Source organism: Bubalus bubalis, chromosome 6, assembly GCF_019923935.1.
Source record: "Bubalus bubalis isolate 160015118507 breed Murrah chromosome 6, NDDB_SH_1, whole genome shotgun sequence".
Taxonomy (NCBI): Eukaryota; Metazoa; Chordata; class Mammalia; order Artiodactyla; family Bovidae; genus Bubalus; species Bubalus bubalis.
The window spans coordinates 116200947-116211338 of NC_059162.1; positions in this window are offsets into that span (position 1 = coordinate 116200947).

The following is a 10392-nucleotide window of genomic DNA, read 5'->3' on the forward strand; positions in this document are numbered from 1 at the left end:
ATAGCCTTGAAATGTTGATAAGATAAAATTATAAATGCATATATATATATATATATATAGTTTGTCCTTATATAAGAATAAGGTAAGTGATGTTTAATATAAAAGTAATAATAGGTTACTTATTATTTTATGTCTGTGCTTTCAAAGAGTGACATCAGTGTTCAGTGTGTCTCCTAATTAGAGAAGCTGGGTGTTGGTCTGTCATCACACTAAATGGGTTTTTTTAATGTGATAGTATTTCCAATGCTGTATTATGAATATGACTGTAATACTCTGCTATAAAGATTGTATAATGATGTGTTCATTTTTGATGTCTAGTGTTAGTAACATGTACAACATCTGCAGTGTTTTGTGTCATATTAGACAGTATTGTGGAGAAGGCAGTGGCACCCACTCCAGTCCTCTTGCCTGGAAAATCCCATGGACAGAGGAGCCTGGTGGGCTGCAGTCCATGGGGTTGCTAAGAGTCGGACATAACTGAGCAACTTCACTTTCACTTTTCACCTTCATGCATTGGAGAAGGAAATGGCAACCCACCACAGTGTTCTTGCCTGGAGAATCCCAGGGACGGGGGAGCCTGGTGGGCTGCCGTCTATGGGGTTGCACAGTCGGACACGACCGATGCGACTTAGCAGCAGCAGTATTGATGTAGATACTGACAGACATACAGTACATCTTGTAAACAGATGACATAAGCATATGGTATTGATAAACACAATACCACATTGTAAATATCTTGTCTTCCTTATGATTTTCTCAATAACATTTTCTCTCCATTGGAAATACGTACGTAATATATTCATACAAAATACGTATTAACTCTTTATGTTATCGTAAGGCTTCCAGGACTTCCCTGATGGCACAGTGGATAAGAACCCACCTGCCAGTGCAGGGGACACAGGCTTGATCCCTGGTCCAGGAAGATTCCACAGGCTGCAGGGCAACTAAGCCCGTGGGCCACAGCTGCTGAAGCCCACGAGTCCTGGGGCCCAGGCTCTGCAACAGAGAAGCCACTGCAACGGGGAGGCTCGCACACGGCAACTAGAGAAAGCTCAAGCAGCAGCGAAGACCCAGTGCAGCCATACATAAATGAGACTTCAGGGCAACGGTAGGTAGGAGTCATTAACTCGAGAAAATCAAAAGTTATACATGGATTTTCCGCTGCATGGGCGGCTGACACCTCTAATCCCCAGGTTGTTCAAGGATCAGCTGTGCCTCGTTTTCAGCAAATGCTGTGCCTGTGTATCCCCTCATGAGAACCACGATAACACTGCAATTTGAGGACAATGGAGGCTTGCTTTTGTCATGAAGTTGATAATCTTGAGTAATCCGATCATTTTTTTAAGGTTCAGCAAAGTAATAAACACCCCTGATTTTGTTGCTCCTCTAAGGAAAGGAAGTTTGCAGGACACAGTGGAAAAGTCAGTATCATTCGGTTTAAATATGTCAAGACAAGCTAAAATCAGGGTGGACGTTCTGTTGATTTAAGTGATCAGTGACATTCTCCTGGATCAGTTGAGATGGTGGGAAACCAGTTCTTCGGACATTTCTTCAAGAAATGAGTGAACTTCACTGCTCCCGTGTATACACCCTGGATGTGAGTCACGGGATCGCTCCTGGGTGGAGCTGCAGGCAAAGGTTTCACTCTGAATAAAAGAGGAACCAAGCCATTTTCCGCTGGTGAATCACATGATGGGAGGAATCGCCAAAAATCAGTTTTGACTTAATAACATCTTCCTCATCGTATCCTCGTGCCTAGATCCTAGGAGGAGCCAATGCAGGACAGCCAGCCAGATGCCCCACGCTTAATACTGCTTATGGTGACAAAAACGGACTCACAGGCGCCCCGCGTTAGTTAGACAGCAGCTTGAAAACAGGGGTAGGCTGTTTGTGAGGTTGCATGATGAGTGATGTCAAAGAAGAAAGGGCCAAGAAGTTGCACATCCAGGTGGCAGCCTGAAGCCTACTGGACGCCTTCTGTAAAATCTAAATTTTCAGCAAACTGCTACACGGGTTTCTGAGCCCACATTCCCATAAAACACAAAGAAGGTGGGTGGAAATACGGGGCGTGTCCTCGGGGGCTTTTGTCTTGCCTGAAACACTTTAATCAGCATGCAGCTCAGAAGGTCAGGAGGTGTCTGTCTCCAGCCACGTCTTCCAGGGCCCACGCCGTCTCTGCTCAGTGCCTGTGTGGATACTATCTGATGCCTGTGTGCCCAGAGCTGCTGCTGCCAGCGGGATCCTGTTTGGGGAGGGGGCGGGGGGGAGCGTTTCTTCACATCCAGCCACGCCCCTTGCAGGAAAACCAAACACTCAGGGGCCACACTGCACACTCTGAAGCCCACGGTTTAGCCAGAGCCGGACGTCTGCTTGATTCTTACCCCGCACTGTCCCTCAGCTTTCCGTTTGAAAACCGCTGTTGTAGTTCACTTGGCGGGCAGGGTCATTCCTGTGCATCCAGGCTTTGGATTCCAGGTCACTCACTGTATGAAAAAACAAGCTAAAACCAGGGTAGGGGTTCTGTTGATTTAAGTGATCAATGATGGAAACACAGTCTGAAAACAGTCTCAGTAGAGAAATAAATCTTTCCTGAAGGAGACAGTGCCATTACTAGATATTTTTGACAAATAGGAGTTGTGTTTTCTTAGTTTTTAACATTTTTGATCAACCCATGAGATGTCAGTCCTTTTGTCATAGGAGTGGAATGGGCAAGTTTACTAAGACTTGGCAAGACAGAAAATCTGTGGTGAATTTGGAAGCAAATTCCTAATAATTAGGGGAAAAAAATCAAAAGACCTAGCCAAGGCATAATTCTTGGGGTTGGGGGGAGCGGTTGTCACATACTTGTAATTCATCAGTTCAGAAGACCAAATCCAACTGTAGGCTAAATTTTAAAATTAAATAATAAAAAATAATAATACTTAAATATTATAAATTTTGATTAAAAATGAAATAAATTTAAAATCAAAAATTTTAATAAAATAGACAAAACCTAACCGAATAATCCTGGATGTTTACTAAAAGAGGTCACCTGCAGGGTCAGCACAGGGAGGTCCAGCTTGGGGTTGAAGGAGGACATGCTCTCCCCACCCCCAGGAGGAACTGCAGAGGCAGTGGCTGCAGCTCCAGTCCCGGTCAGGTCTCAGCGCCAGCGGGCTGAGCCCGGCCCTGCACGTGCAGCATCGGCCCCGCACGTTCAAGGCTGTGCCCTGCCCTTAACTGCAGTGCAGGGTGTAAGAGCACCCTGCTCTCGTCAGAAAGTTGACTCCAGGTTTCATCAAATTCTCAGCTGTGGAAAGTCATATTCATGGTGGGGGTGGGTCCCTAAAGCCCTGGTTCTCAAAGTGTGTTCGCTGGACCACAAGTCAGGCATTGCCTACGAACCCCTGTTCAGACGGACTAAATGGAAACCTACCATTAGGCAGGGTGGGAGGCTTGCTCTGAGGAGAGAGGGCTTTGGGCTGTGGGGACCTCAGGTGTCTCTGCCGTCAAGTACAGCCATGTCAACCCTGGTGATCAGTGTTCTGCGTCCTGGTTTATATAGTGAGAGAACAGAGAGCTTGATTCCGATTGCAGTCTTCAGAATTGCGGTTTGGGAAACAGATTTGGGTAACTCCTAAAGAGTGTCCCAGGGAAGAAAAAGAGTCGGGGGCTTACAAGGACAAAAGCCCACAGTTGTTAGTTGCCTAGAGAGACCTGTCATTGACAAGCCACAAGCCAGGAAATCCTTGTCCTTCGGGAGTCATATTTTAGGGTAGGAGTCCAATAGGGAGATGGGCTATCCCAAGGGAGTTTAGGGGAAGGGCTTGAAAAGTATCTTGAAGAGGGCAATGCATAGTGAAGAGATCATGCTCAGTCGCTAAGTCAGGTCTGACTGTTTGCAACCCCATGGACTGCAGCCCACCAGTCTCCTCTGTCCATGGGCTTTCCCAGGCAAGATTACTAGAGTGGGCTGTTTTTCTCCTTCTCCAGGGGATCCTCCCAGCCCAGGGATCAACCCTGCGTCTCCTGCAGTGCAAGCAGCTTCTTTGCCACTGAGCCACCAGGGAAGCCCAAGAGGTGACATTGGTGAACGTGGAGAGTCACCATGTGGGTTCTCCTGTGGCTGGATGCCCATCACGCCGGGGGCCTTGCTCAGCCTGCGCACCCTTGTAGGAACCAGAGAGAGCTTTCCCCTCTCATAGCACAGGAGAGAAAGGGGCACCTGCTTGAAGTGAGAACTCTGTTTTTCCATCTAAGTCAGACTGTTAGAATGCTGGTTGTTCGTGTTTGTTTTGGGGGCATTTACAAAATAGGGGCTTCCCAGTTGGTACCAGGTAAAGAATCCACCTGCTAATGCAGGAGACGTGGGTTCAATCCCTGGATCAGGAAGATCCCCTGGAGGAGGAAATGACAACGCACTCCAGTGTTCTTGCCTGGAGAATCCCCAGGGACAGAGGAGTCTAGTGGGCTACGGTCCATGGGGTCGCAAAAGAGTCGACATGACTCAGCGACTGAGAACACATGCAAAGTAGAGCTGGCGTGCTGTGTGCGTTTTTGAGGCAGTCACACACCCCTGTGCTGTTGTCCACTTTTTATGGAGCTTGGCTACAACCAACCTTAGTTTTGTCCATCCAAGTCACCACAACCTGGCCCCTGGGACAGCGTCCTCTCCCCCTTTCTCTCTATGACCCGCTAGTCCTTCATTTATTAGAGAAACCAGACCCCAACGACAGAACCAAACCAGTTCCCAGACATCAGTACTGGTCGTGACCAATGTCCTCAGCTCCCTCAGCCTCTGCTGCCAGGGGAGTAGGAGTTTTCTTGAAGAAATTAATCATTCAGTTAACTTCAAAATATACTTAGAAACTTTGGCATTTATGAACCCATCCTGTAATTAAAAACACAAAGAGTCGAAGGTTTTTCCATTGTTAAGAAGCATCGGTTTAGACTGAATCAATTATTTTGTGGCTGTTTTCTGTGTCTGGTTTGGTCTAGACAAGAGTTAGGAGGGTCACTAAGCGCTTAGTCTGTTTTCTAACATAATAGGTTTGTGAATTTTAACAGACTAAATATCCTTAATGTCAATCCCTGGAAAGGAATTTGCAGCTCTTCAAAAAGTGAGAATTTTTTTAAAAGGCCCAAGCCCAAAAATGTGTCTCAACATTTTAAGAAAGAACCAGCATTTTTGTCTAATTGAGTAAATTTCTCTACCAGGAAGAGGATTTTATTTCTTTAAAGTCTGAAGTGTAACCCTTGAACCACTCTGGCATCACCCAAATTTAGAATACATTTAAACTTAAATATATGACGATATCGTGCATGCTTAGTCACTTCAGTCGTGTCTGACTCTTTGCAGCCCTGTGGACTGTAGCCCACCAGGCTCTCTGTCCATGGGATTCTCCAGGCAAGAATACTGGACTGGGTTGCCATGCCCTCCTCCAGGGGATCTTCCTGACCCAGGGATCGAACCCTTGTCTCCGGTATCTCCTGCACTAGCAGGCAGGTTCTTTACCACTGTGCCACCCGGGGAGCCCCGTATTACTATGTACGCATGACACCACATGCTGTGTGTGTGGATATACACACGTGCTTAAGATCACCCACTGAAAGTTGAAGGACAGCAGACACGATTCACCAAAACTCACTTCATCTGTCTCCTCCCTTTTCTTCCCATGCACCCTTTGCTCTGTTCCCACCCAAGCACCCCCCACATGGGTGCCCTCCCTGGACAGGGCGTGGGACAGCACCAGGGGAGGCCCGGCCCAAAGGTTCCACCCAGACAGCACACCTGGCTTCCCTCCTGGGTTCAGCGGAGGCCCCCACCTCAGGTTTACTTTAAGGACTGCTAAGGGGGCCCTGTGCCAACCTCGGCTTTGAACCAGGGTCTGCACGTGGGCTGCAGGGTTTCTGCAGGTCATGCAGTTGCATGCAGCCACGGGGACAGGACAGGTGACTGCTCTCTGCATCTGCAGGGGACACAGATGTGGAGCACCCGGCCCCAGGCCAGCCCCTGGCCAGGAGGATTGACCCTCAGCTTGCCCCCCTGCCCCCCGACAATCCTCTGTGTTGGGGGAGACCCGAGGCTGGTCCAGGACCCCTGGGTGCCCCGCACCCCACCCACTCTTGAGTCAGGCCTGAGTCTGGTTTTCAGGCGCTCCCTGAATGAAATCTGAGCCCAGGGTCCCACGAAGACCCCAACTCCAAGCCACCGGGCTGCCCTCCCCAGCGCCACCAGAGGGCCACTCCGAGCCGTCCCAAGTGAGTGCCTAGAGCCCCGCCTCCGTGCGGGGTCACCCGCCGGCCTGAGCCCGCAGCCTCAGTTCCCGCTTTGAGCCCACCCCTTACTGAGCGATCTGGGTTTTGTTTCCTGTAGTTCCTGAAGGACAAGCGGGGCTGTGGAGCTGGTTTTCGCACCCCTCGAGGAGGCCTCTACAGGGGCTCCTTCCCCTTGAACCTTGAACCTGGTGGGAGGCCTCCGTGCTCCTTAGGCTCAGGAGGAACGCCTGCCAGGTTCGCCCAGAAGGCCTCCACATGCGGCACGGATGGTCTGCTGGGGAGGGCGTCTCAGTTGCATTTGGCCCTCGGCAAGTCACGGGATCTAAGCTCCTTAGAGAAGCAGTTTCCTAAGTTCATGCATTTCTGGCAGCTAAAATATTCTTCTTTGCCTTCTGCCATAAAAAAAAAATATTAACCACTACCCTGAAGAAACAGAGACAGCATTACTGTTCCTCAGCTCCTCTTGATCCTTATCAACATCTCTCAGATAAAGGCCCTCCTGAATCTCAGGAGAGCACATTTATTTACTAAAACATCCTGTTCGCTGGGATTTTTTTGAATGCCACGTCGGCTCAAAGCAAAAGCTGCTCTGACTGAGCTTCCTCAGTGGAGCCGGTGAGGGGGTGGGTGGGGGAAGACACCCTTCCACGTCAGATTTCCCCGCAGCATCTAACCCGGCTCCTGCGGGAGGCAGGCTGCTTCCTCCTCCGGTGGGGAGCAGGCGGCCCCCGCCCCTGGCCTCTGCTCCCGCAGCGGGCGGGGCCCCTGGAGGCCCCCAGGCTGGGCGCCAGCGGGCATCTCCTCCGCTCACAACTCCTCTCTCCATTCCTGGTCCAGAGTGACCCTGCTTTTCTCCCACCCTCCTCCCCCGCACGTCCCCAGCCACCCAAGAGAACACCTGGACCAAGCCCAGCTCCTCCAAGCGGCGACACAAACACGAGGCTTGTGACTCATCACGGGATGAGGCTGCTGGAGGACAGAGCGAGCCCAGTGCCAAGCACATCATGGGAGCCCTGAGTCACAGCGGGAAGAGGGAGCTGGGTGTTGATGGGCTGAGAGCTGCGTGGGAGTGTGTGAGCGCGTGCGCCGTCAGGCCACTAGGGCTGGCTGTTCTCTGGCTCTCTGTAGGCCCCTTCCCAACCTAGCCCCTGCTCCACCCGCTCCTACCTGCGGGAACAAGCCTGCCCCCAACCTCAGCTAATTCTAACCCTTAGGCCAGATGGCTCCACCGGCTAGTTCCTTATGGGCGAAACTCTGCTCCCTGCCCCACTGCCATGATGTTTAACCTGAGGGATGTGACCCAGCTGCTGGTTTCCATGACAACTGAGGAGCCCACCTGACATCAATTCCATCTATGCAAGTCAGCCTCCTCCTCCCCCTACCCCAAGGGGTGAAGACTGCTGCCAGGTCCTGCCTGTCGAGTGCTGTCCTCGCTGGGGAGTCGCTCCAGGGACTCAGCTCGACTGGGCAGTGACAGGCCTGCAGGCCTGCGGCGTGCCGCCCAACAGCATGACAATCTGTGTGTGGGTCAGTGAGTGTGCGAATGTGTGTTAGCCTTGTGTGAGCATGAGGAAGCGTGTGTGTATGTGAGAAGCTGTATGTGTGTGAGCTTGTGTGTACACCTATGTGTAAGTGCAAAGTGTGCATGAGAAACTTAAGAGTGTGCTCGGGTGTACACCCATGTGTAAGTGTATATGTCTGTATGAGAAACGAGTGTATGTGAGACTGTGTGCATGTGTGTTCATGTGTGTATCTGTGTATGTGTTACCTGCACACGTATGTTCTAGCTCCCTGACTCCCCTTTGCCTTTCCCAAACAGCTTTCTCACGAACAGGCCCTGAAACAAGGCTCTTCAGTTGGCTCCTGCCTTAAGTCAACTCTACAGAAGTGGGGCCAAGACGACAGTCATTGGCCAACCTGGGCTGCGTGGATCCTGAGGCTTCGCAAAGCCTGCTTTTCCAGCGCACCACACCCATGTCATTCACTCAGGAGAAGTTGATGAAGGCCTCACGTCTGTCTCGGTCATGTGGAACTGTCAGTTCTTCCTGGTTCAAAAGCACGAGCAAGACTTGATGTGGCAGCTGGCCACTGCTGAGCTGTTTCTCACCCACCATAATGAGAGGGAGAAACAGCATATTGAAAGGAGAAAAGGGGTAACTATGAATAGAAGCCCAACCTCAACCAGGAGAGAAGCATCAGGTGAGGCTTTTCTGATGCTTTACAAGTGTGAGGCCATTCAGTCCTGCCGAGAAGCTCACAGGGCCAGGTACTGTTCTACAGTCTACAGAAATTGTCCCCCACCCCCAGAAGCTCAACCCTACACGGTGGCAGTGACTCAGCCCAGGTCCTACCCGCCCTCTGATTCTAGCCCATTCTCTTTCCTCAATACCAAGTGGTCTCGAATATTTTTAAAAGGTATTAGAAAGCATACTACTACTACTACTAAGTCACTTCAGTCGTGTCTGACTCTGTGCGACCCCATAGACGGCAGCCCACCAGGCTCCCTGTCCCTGGGATTCTCCAGGCAAGAACACTGGAGTGGGGTGCCATTGCCTTCTCCATTAGAACGCATAAACCTTGTCATTTATATATCTTACAGGAAAAACCACCTTTCGAGCTGGGAAGGGCCTGTGGTTGTCTGAGAAAGTAGCCTTGAACATGAAAGCTGTTTTGAGACCTTTGACCTGGGGTCCTAACCTTGCCTGGATTAGCTTCTCAGTAGAGGAGGAGATCATAAAACAAATCCAATGAAATTGTGTGACTGTCACAACTAATTGTCCAAAACAGGGACATCCCCACAGCTGAGGATGATACCCTAAATCAGTGATCCTCAACCAGGAGCAGTTTTGGCCCCCAAGATTCATTAGGCAACGTCTGGAGATATTTTGGGTTGTCACCTTTGGCGGTGGAGGTCACAGAGGTCAGGAATGCTGACCACAAAGCACAGGACAGCCCCGCCACAAAGAACACTATGGCTCAAGGTGTCAGTTCGTAGAGTAATTCCTTTCTTTGCTGGCCGCTGGAATGGGGAGCCCAAAATGATGGTAGCCTCAATTCCAGTGGAGCCGTTACACCCCCCTAGTGAAAGCAGGATCTGTAATGCTGCTGCTGCTGCTAAGTCGCCTCAGTCATGTCTGACTCTGTGTGACCCCATAGACGGCAGCCCACCAGGCTCCCCCATCCCTGGGATTCTCCAGGCAAGAACGCTGGAGTGGGTTGCCATTTCCTTCTCCAATGCATGAAAGTAAAAGTGAAAGTGAAGCCACTCAGTCGAGTCCGACTCTTAGCGACCTCATGGACTGCAGCCTACTAGGCTCCTCTGTCCATGGGATTTTCCAGGCAAGAGTACTGGAGTAGGGTGCCATTGCCTTCTCTGATCTGTAATGCAGTGGAGTCTAAAGTTGAGATTTCAGTGGGCAACCTGGATTCCCTGGGGGTGATGCGACATTGCTGGAGGAGGGGAACTGGACTTCAGCTAAAGGCTTAGCCCACAGGTGGCAGCCTGGGAGTCAGGGTCCTGCTTGTTCATCATCCATTTATTAAGCTCTCTAACACTCCCCAGCCTGAGTGTGCCATCTGTTTCTTGCTGGTGTCCCTACACCAGGCTTCTTGTGGAGGAGTTCCCAATGTACACACTCCTGGTAAACAGCAAGGAGAGTCAAGATCTGGAATTCCAAATTCTTGATACAAGGGTTTCTGTTTAACTCATGGAGCTTTTCAAAGTGTTTTTTTTTTCTGTTGTTTTTTTTACCAATTTACATTCCCATGAACTGTATATGAAAGTTACAGTTCTTTTACACCCTTATTAGCAGTTAGTATTGTGTGTTTTTAAAAATATTATTTGATTTATTCTTCACAGTGTAAAGAAACTTCACAATGTTTTTGATTTGGGCAAAGGACCAATGAAGTTGAGCATCTTTTCATATATTTATCGGTCATTGGATATCATTTTTTGCCAATTTTTTGGCCCATCTTACTGTTGGATTGGTTTTCTTATTTACTATTGACTTTAAGAGCTTCACATATGTTCCAAGGATGAGCCCTTTTTAGATATATATAATGCATATATACCTTCTTAGATGGTGTGGGTTGCATTTTCACACTCCATATGTCATTTGTCTTTATGTCAGTACC